Genomic DNA, 11,768 nt, shown 5'->3' with positions numbered 1-11,768 from the left:
AAAAGAATCTTATTCATCTCATCATAATCTTTATTGGTGGACAAGTGAAACTTGCTCTAGTGATTGAGCATCTTCGTCATCAATTAGTGAAGAATTCGAGTCATCTTAATAAATAAGGTTCAAGAAGCTGATGAAGGCAAAAAGAAATTGAAGAATGTCATTTATTTTGACTCACTTATAAAATCTTTAGCTTATTTTTAAGTCACTTTTTGAAAATTAAATGCACACTAAAAAAAATTATCCCAATATTGTAAGCAAATGTATTATTTATTTTATTTGGTTCTCATGATTAAAAGGATGCATCAAAATATTTTTCATTTTAGCTTTGATGAGTTCGTGAGTTGAAAATTAATATATTATTATATTCTCGTGAAGATTTATTAAATGTTGTTACTGTTTGATGATATCGAAATGGGAAAGATTTTAGAGAATGTTCAGGTAGTATATTTACGTTTTGATTTTTACGCTGAATCGTAAAAAATAAAAAAAAATTACTTAAAAAGAAACTTAATTTTACTTAGACATCAAATTTTTCGAAGATATTGATGAAGAGAGCCTATAGAAGACAATGATGGATTCTTACACTTACAATAAATATCAATTTTTTTAAGAAAACATATGAATATAACTAGGTTCTCAAATCTAGGAGATTGAATTAAGGATGGCAAGAAAGTTTTAAATTGGAAAAAAAGTAACGCAAATTTTTAATTATTGAGTAAGGTAAGGGTGACAATTTTAAATAGTGTTAATGACACTAGCTTTAAAAAAATCTCAATTTTTATTATATACACAAAGATTCTATCTCCCCCTCCTTCAACCCATGTCTCCACCGCAATCGCCATCCATTTCAGTCTAACTCTTTTTTGTCCATATAATATGTCTCGCTCATTTATTAACTTAATACTTTAAACGTTCAAATATAATCCAACTCACGCATTTGATATTTCCAATCAAATACTCATAATTCTCCACTTAATACTTTAAACGCTCAAATATAATCCAACTCACGCGCTTGATATTTCTAATCAAATACTCATAATTCTCCAACATCAAAAAGACAAATAGGCATGTCAAATAAGCAAAAATGCTAAGGCAACTATTAGCTTGTTTGGATTGGCTTATTGAGGAATCTTTGATAGAGTGTATAAGAATAATGTTAAATATAGTGTATTAATAATGCTTGTATTAGTTATGCTTGCATTAATTATACTAATGCATTGTTTGATTTGTGCATTAAAAATAACATGCATTGCATAAAAGAATTATTTACAAAGATACCCTCCTGTATTAGTAATACACACCTTAATACACAATAGACTGTAATAAGTTGGAAAAGAGCTCCAAACAAGTTACTAGTAATATTGATAATACATGTATTATTTTTTCTAATACATTCTACCAAACGCCGTTTTAATGTTTTTAAGTCAAAATAGTTTTTAAGCACTTTTAAAAGTGTTTGGATAAATTAAAAAAGTACTTATAAACACTTGATTTTACGCTAAAAATAAGCCAAAAATTATAAGTTCAAATTTCTAACTTACAAATTTTGATTTATAAGTCAAAAGCCACCAGCGAATTCAAATATTTTTTTATCACCAAAACTATGATTAATGTTAGACTCAATAGATTATTTATTATTTTTCTTGAATAGATAAATTATTTGGCACCTGAAAAAATTGTAACTTGAAGAGGTATGAGTCGTAAACTTTAGAAACACGTCTAAAATCTAAAATTTGCAAGAAACACAAAGAAAATGTTTTTTCTTGTTCTTTTTCCTTCCATTAAAATATAATAATGATGGTTAGGTCTATTAGGTATAACGACAATAAAGGGAAATTTCCAAGATTTTTGGATTATTTGTTACAAAATTTGCTTGGATCTTTTCTCTTGATAGCAAGTTAAGTCCTATACGTTTTTTCCTTTTACAATCGAGAAATTGTAGATGCTCACAAGTCACAATATATGTTCTCTTCTATGGTTGGTGATACTCAAATATAGGTTCATCATCTAATTTGTTTGTAGCTATTTTTGTTTTTATTATGTTATACTTTTTAGAAAAATATTTAAATGTCTATTAATAGTTAATATCATATCTATTTTGTTGTTATAAAAATGGACATACAATTGTTTTTATTGATTAACGGGAAAAACATATAAGTCATTAATTAGAGTGTTTAACTATTAGTGATATCACAAGTGGTAAAAATGGACACACAATTGTTTTTATTGATTAACGGAAAAAGCATATAAGTCACTAGTATATTTAATTTTTTTTTTACCAAAGAAAGTTTAAATTTGTCCTTGAACTTTAAAAAATTGAATCACTGCATATTCAACTTTATAATATCCTATATTTCTCACGATCATATTAACCTCCCTCTAGCCTCAAATAATTCAAAAGGAACTCAAATCATAATTATTTTAACCAAATCTCAATTTTGTTGGAATTGTATTGACACAATTCCATCATCAATTCTTCTGATAACTAATAGTGATATCAAAACTACAAAACAACCTTTAAATGGTATAACAAATCCAACTATAAATAATCCAATCCCTAAATTATTTGCAACAATATATAAAATAAAAAAAAGTCAAGATAAAGTTATAACGATTGAAGATTATCGATGGTCTTTTGTTAGTAATAAACTAATAATAGGAGAATATGATAAAGATGAAAGTATGAGACACATTGTTAACTATGATTTTTGTGTGGAACTGATTATATTCCTTTCTACGAGTGTCATGGGATGAAGTGGTCATAATAAAGTAAGAATATCTTTTAGACAGTATTTTTAGAGCGACGAAAATCAATTGTTACGTTTGTGATTAATTTAGATGGATGAGGATGGTGGCTATGAAAAATGATAATCAAACATGGATCATTTTTAAAAGTGTGAGGGCGAATTTAGAATATTTCACATAGTTTAAAATCAAATTTAACTCTTTTCTTAAATATAAAAAAATAAAAAATAAAAGGGTTCATGTGCTGGACACATAGTATTATCATTAAACACGTAATAGATTTTACTATAATTATTAACGATTAAAACTATTTTCCCTAATTTTAAACAAATTTGGATGTTTTGCCGACTTTTTAAGTGGTCTTTTAAATACCCAACTTTAATGCAGTACCCAATTTTATTGCATACACAATGTTTAGATCTTTTAAATAATTCAACTACTAAACTAATGTTTTGATTTTTTGTATATATAATTATACGATGATTAGTTTTCTTAAACGAAAAGTTAAATTTGCATACATTTTTTAATATATCCTTTTTTAAATCTAATTACAATAAAATTCCATTTTTTTGGTAAAGAAAATCTTACCAACCGAAGGGACACCAAAATTTGAAACAAAAGGATATACTTATATGGGATGGAAATGTTATTTTACCTTTTAATTTAGTTTTTATTGTTTAGTATGTCCTTTGTTAGAAATTATGTTCTACTCTCTACATTCTAAAATAAGTGTCGGTTTTTTTTTATGATAATCACTTGGATTAATCTTCAAAACTAATTTTGATTCGATCAATTTAATGTTATAAAATTAAAAATTAAATAATCAAAATTATAATAAAAAGATAATACAAATTACGGTTCTTTCTGATATCAATTGGTTACTATTTAGATAATTAAATTCTAAAAAAACGGAAAACAATAGATAACTTGGGATGAAACTCGAAAGGGAATAGGGAGTAACAAAGAAAGTGACTCTTTATTTTATTTTTTTTCCATATTTGTTGAAAAATTTCGAATAATCAAACATTACAAAATGAGTGGCAAATGTTTTTTGGAAAAATATTATCACCTTATACTACACATGGTCTCCAATATATATCAATTCCAAAGGTGGTCCATTTTTGCACTTTTTTGGGCAAACTATTGAGATATCTGACAACGAAAATGCTATTATTTTGTATATATATCTTAATTTTTGCATGTGACTTGTGATGTTTTATTTCTTGTTATTTTATTACTTTTTTCGATTGATTGCTTTTACTAACTAATAAACTTATTTATAGTTAACACGCATGAAAAAGATACAAAATTCGAAAAAAAAAAATGTAGCCTCAATGGAAGCTGAAATTACGAAATGTTGAAGAAAGTACTAATTCTAATATCGAATAACTAACTTCATTGATCAAGGTTGACCTTTCCTTTTTCTTTTTAAATTTACATTCAGTATTTAATATTTATGTTGGAATTTGATGATTAGTAGTGATAATGGTTGCTATTAGTGTCTAATAAAAATGATAGTGATAGTTGTGATGGTGGGGATAGTTGACGTGGTAGTGATTGGCGTAATGGTAGCACTAGTGATGGTGATTGTGATGGTGAAGTTGGTTAATGTTTGTACGTAGTTATCGTTGATGATGATGGTGGAATAATATGTGGTGGTTGACGATGTATTGATGATAATTGACGGCGATCCTAATTGTGATGATAGAGATGGTTGATGATAGGAATTGATCGCAATATGCTAGTGGAGGTGACATCACTGGTAATGTAGTGACTGACAATAGTGGTTGGAAACTGTGATAGTTGACAGTGATGATTGTGATGACAGAGGCGGTTGGTGATTGCTAACGGTAATAGTGATTGATAATTGTTGTTCATCTTGTATTCCTAATATACTTAGAAAAAAACTTTGAAGAACTTGGTAAGAAACAACAAAGTTTAAAGAGTATTTTCAAACAAGAAATTAAAACTAGTAGAGAAAATAGAATCAGAAACAGATTAGAAACAATATAAAAATATTTTTTTCAAAGAAAGAAAATCGAGTCCATTGAATGCACAGTGTCCCCTTAAGGAAATTATTCCCCTCAAGTACCCGAGGTTAATGGAATATATCCTCCCAGGATAGAACGATCTTACTCACCGGTGTATCTATACCTAAAACCACGGTGTTAGCGAACCACTCAACGGCAGTAAAGTACACTTAGAATACTAGATTTAGTAGTAGTAGAAGTCCAGAAAAATTCTTTCTACTAAAATGAGAGGAAATCCCTCAATTTATAGAAAATAAAGGATAGTGTGAAAAAATTCTTATTGTGCCTTACCGGAAAGATCACAAACCTTTGCAAAAGTCACAATCTTTTGGAAAGGTCACCACCTTTCATAAAAATCACAACTTTTCATAAAAGTCGCAACTCTTCATTTTCCATTCACACATTTTAAAATCCAACAATAATGACAATAATAATTATGATGACAAAGGTAATTAGTAATAGTGAGTGATAATTGGGAATAGAGTAGTGATCATAAAAGTTACCCACACAAAAAAACCTCATCTTTATATTAAGACTTTGTTCTAGATATTAATGATTAATACATATTTAAATTAAATAACTGCTTAAATTTTATTGTAAATCTATAAATCACTTAATGACTTACGATCTAAATTATTCAAATCCTCTGTAAACAAATGAAGCCTAAGGGGTTGATAAATGATTTTGGAGATGAGTTATATATGTTTTAAATCCTCCCTAACTAAAATCATTATGCATATCCTCCCTAAGTAATATCCTACCGCATTATTAGTTTACTAAAAACTTATCTCATAATTTTTTTGTTTTCAATAATGAAATTTCATCTTAATAGGAGGATACTTCAAGTGTTCAACTCTTTTATGAAAAAAAAGGTTCAAAATTGTCTTTTATATAAAAACAAGTACCATCCATAAAGTTAATTGCGCTTCTTTATAATTTATTTATTAAAATGATTTAAAATAGAATTAATTACGCTTCTTTATAATTTATTTATTAAAATTTAAAACGACTTAAAACAATCAAAAGCATAAATCGCACGAGCAAAGTCATAAAAGAAACTCATTTCGTTGTCGAATAAGAATCATAATTTGTTAATGTCAGTTTCTTATTCATTCATTACTTTATAAATTACTCTCATCTTAAAGCTTCGTTAGGAATCAAGAACAAAAATGAAACTTACTTCTTAATTGTGATCACAAATTAAGGTGGTTGGTGGTTGTCAACGGTAATGATGATTGACAATGACAAATGTGGTTAGTGATAATGACGGATGATTGTGAATACAGTAGTGATAGAAATTATCCACACAAAAATATTTTTTATTTATATTAAGATTTTGTTTAAAATATTTATGATCAAGACATGTTAAGCAAAACAAGGCTTAAATTTTAATATAAATCAATTCACTTATAACCTAAGGTCTAAACCATTTAGATCATCCGTAAACAAACGAAGTTGCACATTGTAAGAGTTGTATCAAAAGAATCTATTATATACAGTCTTATTCTTGCATTTCTGCAAGGGGTTAATTTCCACGACTTGAACCTATAACCTTCTGGGCACATGACAACAATTTTACTAGTTACGTCAAGATTACCTTCAACTAATATATGTATAAGTTATGAAAAAATCTATGCATTATAATATAAAAAATCTATGCATTATAATATACAAGATAAAGTAAAATTACTAATACATATATAATTAAATCTGCATAACTAATCTCTATATAAAATAATACATAATTTTCTTATAACTAATTTTTGTATTACTATAATTACTAATATTTACTAGGTCTAAGTATAAGTAAGAGTATTTAAATCAATCCTGAATTTAGCTTTCATCCTTGAACCATCATTAATCTTAAAAATACTCTTATACTTGACTAAGTAATCTTAAATACACACTCGAACAGTCAAATTGTCACATGACATAGCTAGTGGTCTCAAACTTTTGTAGGAGCATGTGGCTCTTCATAAAAAGTCAAAAGAAATGTTGAGAACACCTCTAAATTTGCCGAGAATTTAAGGACATATTCATCCATATGGTAAAATCAACGGTGTATTTAAGTTCAGTTAGTTAAGTAAATAGAGGATTTTAAGGCTGTCAATTGTTCGATGATAAAACTAATAATTCATGTCAAGTTTAAAAATATTTTCAATACTTCTCTCTGAAGTAATGCTTTAAAAAAATCGTAACGTGGTCGTATAAGAGATTAATTTTCTTTAATATCAATTTCTTATTCATTCATTACGTTATAAAATTACTCTCATCTTGAAACTTCATTAGGAATCAAGGACAAAAACAAAACTTATTTTCTTAAACAACTAATATAATAGTAATAATAAACCAAAAATTTAACTTCATAATAAATTTATTTAATTTTGGATATTACATGACAAATTTGACCATTTTTCTTTTCTTTTTTTTAACCAAAATAATTTGCCCATCCCCCCAACCCCTACCCCCACCCATTTCCCTATATCTTCCCTTCAACACTTCTTACACCTTTAGCGATTTTTCAATCTCTCTCTTCACGAGATTTATTTACACAAAAAAAGTGTAATAAAATAATTGAAAAATGGCTACGGGAGCTGCCGGCGACGGAATTTTCCGGGGAGTATTCGACGGTTGTATTTCCGGTCACGATATGGGATTCAACAGAGGCCGTACCACCGGAACTGTAGCTGTAAACTTCATAAATCTCGTGGAAATTGCTCTCATTCTTCTCGTTGTACCAACGTATCTTACCCGATTCGACGATCGTGGAGCGAAAGCTGTCTATATTTGGCCGCCGGCGCTTCTGCCGGTGCCTCCGGTCATTCATCGACGTGCTCTTCTCCGGCTGCCAGCGTCGGCGGGTCGGATCTCACCGGAAAGAAGAATTTGGTTCGCTCTACTAGTGATGAATATGACGACGTCGTTTTGTTTAAGGTTTGATTGAGATTATTTGACATTTTAGTTTTTTTGAATTAATATGATTAATTCATAAAGTACAAATTATTGTAAACAATGATTAAAAAAAAATTGTTTATTTATTTATTTTATTTGGGGTTTTTGTGTTCATAACTTCATATATTAGAATTATGGATGAAAAAAAAAGATATTGGAGTAGTTTTTCTTTTCTTTTATGTTTTTTATTTTATTTTCCTTTCTCATGCAAAAATTTCATTTTTAGAAGTATCATATTTTTAATATAAGATATAGAAACGAATTCAAAATTTAAAATTGATGATTTTACAACTCTATGAAATATTGGTATTAAATTCATTGTAGCTTTAAAATTAAAGATTCCAAATACTACTTATTTATCGAAATTATAATGAGGTTTCACCGTATTTTATATTTAATATTGAATTCGGCATAATTAAAAAAGCTAACATCTGCATACAAGAATACTAAATCTAGTTTGAGCTTATTAGAGTATATTGTTAAAATTATGATGATTCAAATTAATATTTGTTAAAATTTTATTGGTTAAACCGAAAATCCGTAAAGGACCAAAAACTTATAAAAAGAAAAAATATGTTATTGGTTTAGTTATATTATTATCATGTTGAGCTAAAATGGTTGGAAAAAGTCATATATTTATTTTATAAGCATTTTCTTATTGGTTAAACTGAAAATCGAATCGTAAAGGACCAAAAATTGATTTAAAAAATATATATGTTATTAGTTTAGTTATTGATTTAGCATATTTAAAAACTAAAAATTAATAAACAAAATCTATAATACATAAAATTGAACCGAACGAACCGATCAATGCAACCCCTACCGAGTAGGCCTTATCTGTGCAAAATCTTAATTCTTAATTGTGCTTATTTAGTTTAAATATTGTTGTTTAGAGATAATTTTATTTAATTTCACCTAATTTTCAATTCAAGATCTAAATCTAATACAACTTAGAAGCTGTATTTTACACAAAAATAGAACATTTCCAGGTTGTATGGAAAGTAGCACAGCACATGTGAGCACTAAGAGCTTGTTTGGATTGACTTAAAAAAAGTAACTTTTAAAAGTGCTGAAACTTATTTTTAAAATAAGTAGTTATGTGTTTGGATAAAAGTGCTGCAGTTGAAAAAAAAGTTGTTGATGTGTTTGGCAAATAAGTGCTGGTAAACACTTTTTTTTATCAAAATGTCTGAAATACCCTTTAAGCTGTTAACATGATAAAAAGTTGATTAATTTAAGATTTTTATACTTAAAAAAAAAATTAATTTATGTTTTACATCCATAAGTAATAATATTTTCTATCATTCACATATTTCTTTACCACCTTATAAGAGGAATATAAATTCATATTTCAGAAATAATAATAATAATAATAATAATAATAATAATAAATAATAATAAAATAATAATAATAATATAATAATAATAAAATAATAATAATAGTAATAGTAATATAATAATAATAATAATATAATAATAATAGTATAATAATAATAATAATAGTAATAATATTTATTATTATTATAATTATAATTATTATTATAATAATAATAAAATAATAATAATAATAACAATAATAGTAATAGTAATAGTAATAATAATAATAATAATAATAATAATAATAGTAATAGTAATAATAATTATTATAATAATAATACGCATAATAATAATAATAATAGTAATATTAATAATAATATTTATTATTATTATAATTATAATTATTATTATAATAATAATAATAATAATAATAGTAATAGTAATAGTAATAATAATAATAATAATAATAATAGTAATAGTAATAGTAATAATAATAATTATAATAATAATACACATAATAATAATAATAATAATAATATTTATTATTATTATAATTATATAATAATAATAATAATAATAATAATAATATAATAGTAATAGTAATAATAATAATAATAATAATAATAATAGTAATAGTAATAATAATTATTATAATAATAATACGCATAATAATAATAATAATAATAGTAATAGTAATAGTAATAATAATAATAATAATAATAATAATAATAATAGTAATAGTAATAGTAATAATAATAATTATAATAATAATACACATAATAATAATAATAATAATAATAAAAATAATAATAGTAATAGTAATAATAATAATAATAATAATAATAGTAATAGTAATAGTAATAGTAAAAGTAATAATAATAATAATAATAATAATAATAATAATAATAATAATAATAATAGTAATAGTAATAATAATTATAATTATAATAATAATAATAATAATTATTATTATTATAATTAATTATAATTATAATAATAATAATAATAATAATAAGAATATAATAATAATAATATAATAATAATAATAATTCAATATGGGCAATTTGGAAATTGTATAAAAGAATTAAGGGCAAAAAGGTAATATACTTGGTCAACATAAAAGTGCTTTAAGTTAAAAAAAAAAAAAGCTCCCCCCCCTAGCTTTTAGCTTTTGGCTTAAAATAAGTCATTTTTGACTTAAAATAAGTCATTTTGATAATTGTCAAACACTTTAATAAGTTAAAAACTGGCTTTTAAGCCAGTTTGACCAGCTTAAAAGCCCATCCAAACAGGCTCTAACTTTTGAGTTGGTACTACATGAAAATGGTCGGTCCCTAATATTAATTGTTTTGACTAATTCAATTTATTTCAAAATATTTTATGTAAACATTTGCACCTTTTTTTAATTGATTTTTTTTAGTTATTGCCCAATAGGTAGAACAGGGCCGGAGCTATGTGGTTGTCAGGGTATTCAATTGGATATTTTTTGTCGGAGAAAAATATTGTGTAAACAAGTAAAATGATACATAAAATAATTTAATAAAATATTTTGAACATTCTTGACACAATGCGTGTTCGAAAACTCAGTAGCCGCAAAAAGAAATTCACTTTTCAAAAAAAGCTTTTATTGTGTAATTTTTTAACATCATTCGTGAAATTTCTGACTCAGTCATTGAAGTAGAATGATAATTAAGTGAAACAGGAGATGATGAGATTAAAGATCATTTAAATATCTTCTTATGATCATTACAACAAACTATGCATACTATATTGTAGGATATAGTATGGATTTTCATTGTTTTATCTAAGCTTAAAGCTATCATTGTGTCGAATAAAAATAAAATTAAAAATAAATTAAGCTAATGTATTAATACCTAAAACATAGAATTCTCCGCTAAACGACGATTCGGTGCATCGATAGATTAACATAAGATAAAATCATTTCAAGAGTTCTTTTCTTTTTCATGCTCTTTGCACTTTTTGACGAATGTGATTATTTTTTAATTATACCATAACATTTGCATCTATAATTTAAGAAAGAAAAATATTTTTATTGAGAAAACTATTCAAAGCGATTACTATTGAATTTCGAATGTTTAAAAGAAGCTCTTTTTTATTTTTCTCTTTGTGAGACCACATAAAATAAATTTAACAATATATAAGTGTGGAAATAGTATAATTTGAATGTACAATATAACTATTAAAGATTATGATGAAATCAATAAGATCTTTTCGTTTTTAAATAAAGATTTTGATTTTGAACTCTTAGAAAAATTTAAAAAAATCAAACAACATGAATTTCGATTACTAAATAATTATGCTTAAAAAACAAATGAACAATATTAATCGTGTAACGTTAATATTCAATAAGTTAGTCTGAGGAATATAAGAAACATTATGCGATCAAAAGCAAAGTTCAAACCTCTTCCAAATATTGAATTTAAATTAAATAAGTTTTTTTTTGTCCCTTATTATAAAAATAATAATAGAAATGATCAAATCAAGATATCAAGTAAGATTTTTTAAAAATTATTGACAATTTCATTTTAAAAAAATTATTATTTTTTAAAATTATTGACAAATGACAACTCTATAAAAAGATGATCCTATAATCCATTAATTAATTATGCTCAAGAAATTCGAAGAATTTTCTTTTAATTAAGGATTAAATAATTAAACATATTTCTCACACACATTTTCACTATTCCAAAATGTCAAATTTGT

The 11,768-nt window shown here is 25.2% G+C and overlaps 2 protein-coding genes and 1 pseudogene across 4 annotated transcripts in view; 2 read left to right on the top strand and 1 right to left on the bottom strand.

The window, feature by feature from the left end:
• The window catches only part of LOC125824498 (uncharacterized), a 263,589-nt gene that overhangs the window by 100,487 nt on the left and 151,334 nt on the right, over positions 1–11,768 (bottom strand). The window lies entirely within an intron of this gene.
• The window catches only part of LOC125824540 (probable E3 ubiquitin-protein ligase RHY1A), a 293,655-nt gene that overhangs the window by 148,507 nt on the left and 133,380 nt on the right, over positions 1–11,768 (top strand). The window lies entirely within an intron of this gene.
• Positions 7,353–7,820, top strand: LOC125824553 (uncharacterized; annotated as a pseudogene).

This window comes from Solanum verrucosum, unplaced genomic scaffold (genome assembly GCF_900185275.1).
Source record: "Solanum verrucosum unplaced genomic scaffold, falcon-dt-bn FXZP01000022.1, whole genome shotgun sequence".
NCBI lineage: Eukaryota > Viridiplantae > Streptophyta > Magnoliopsida > Solanales > Solanaceae > Solanum > Solanum verrucosum.
Note: the sequence above shows the minus strand (reverse complement) of the source record. Positions and strands in the feature narration are given on the sequence as shown.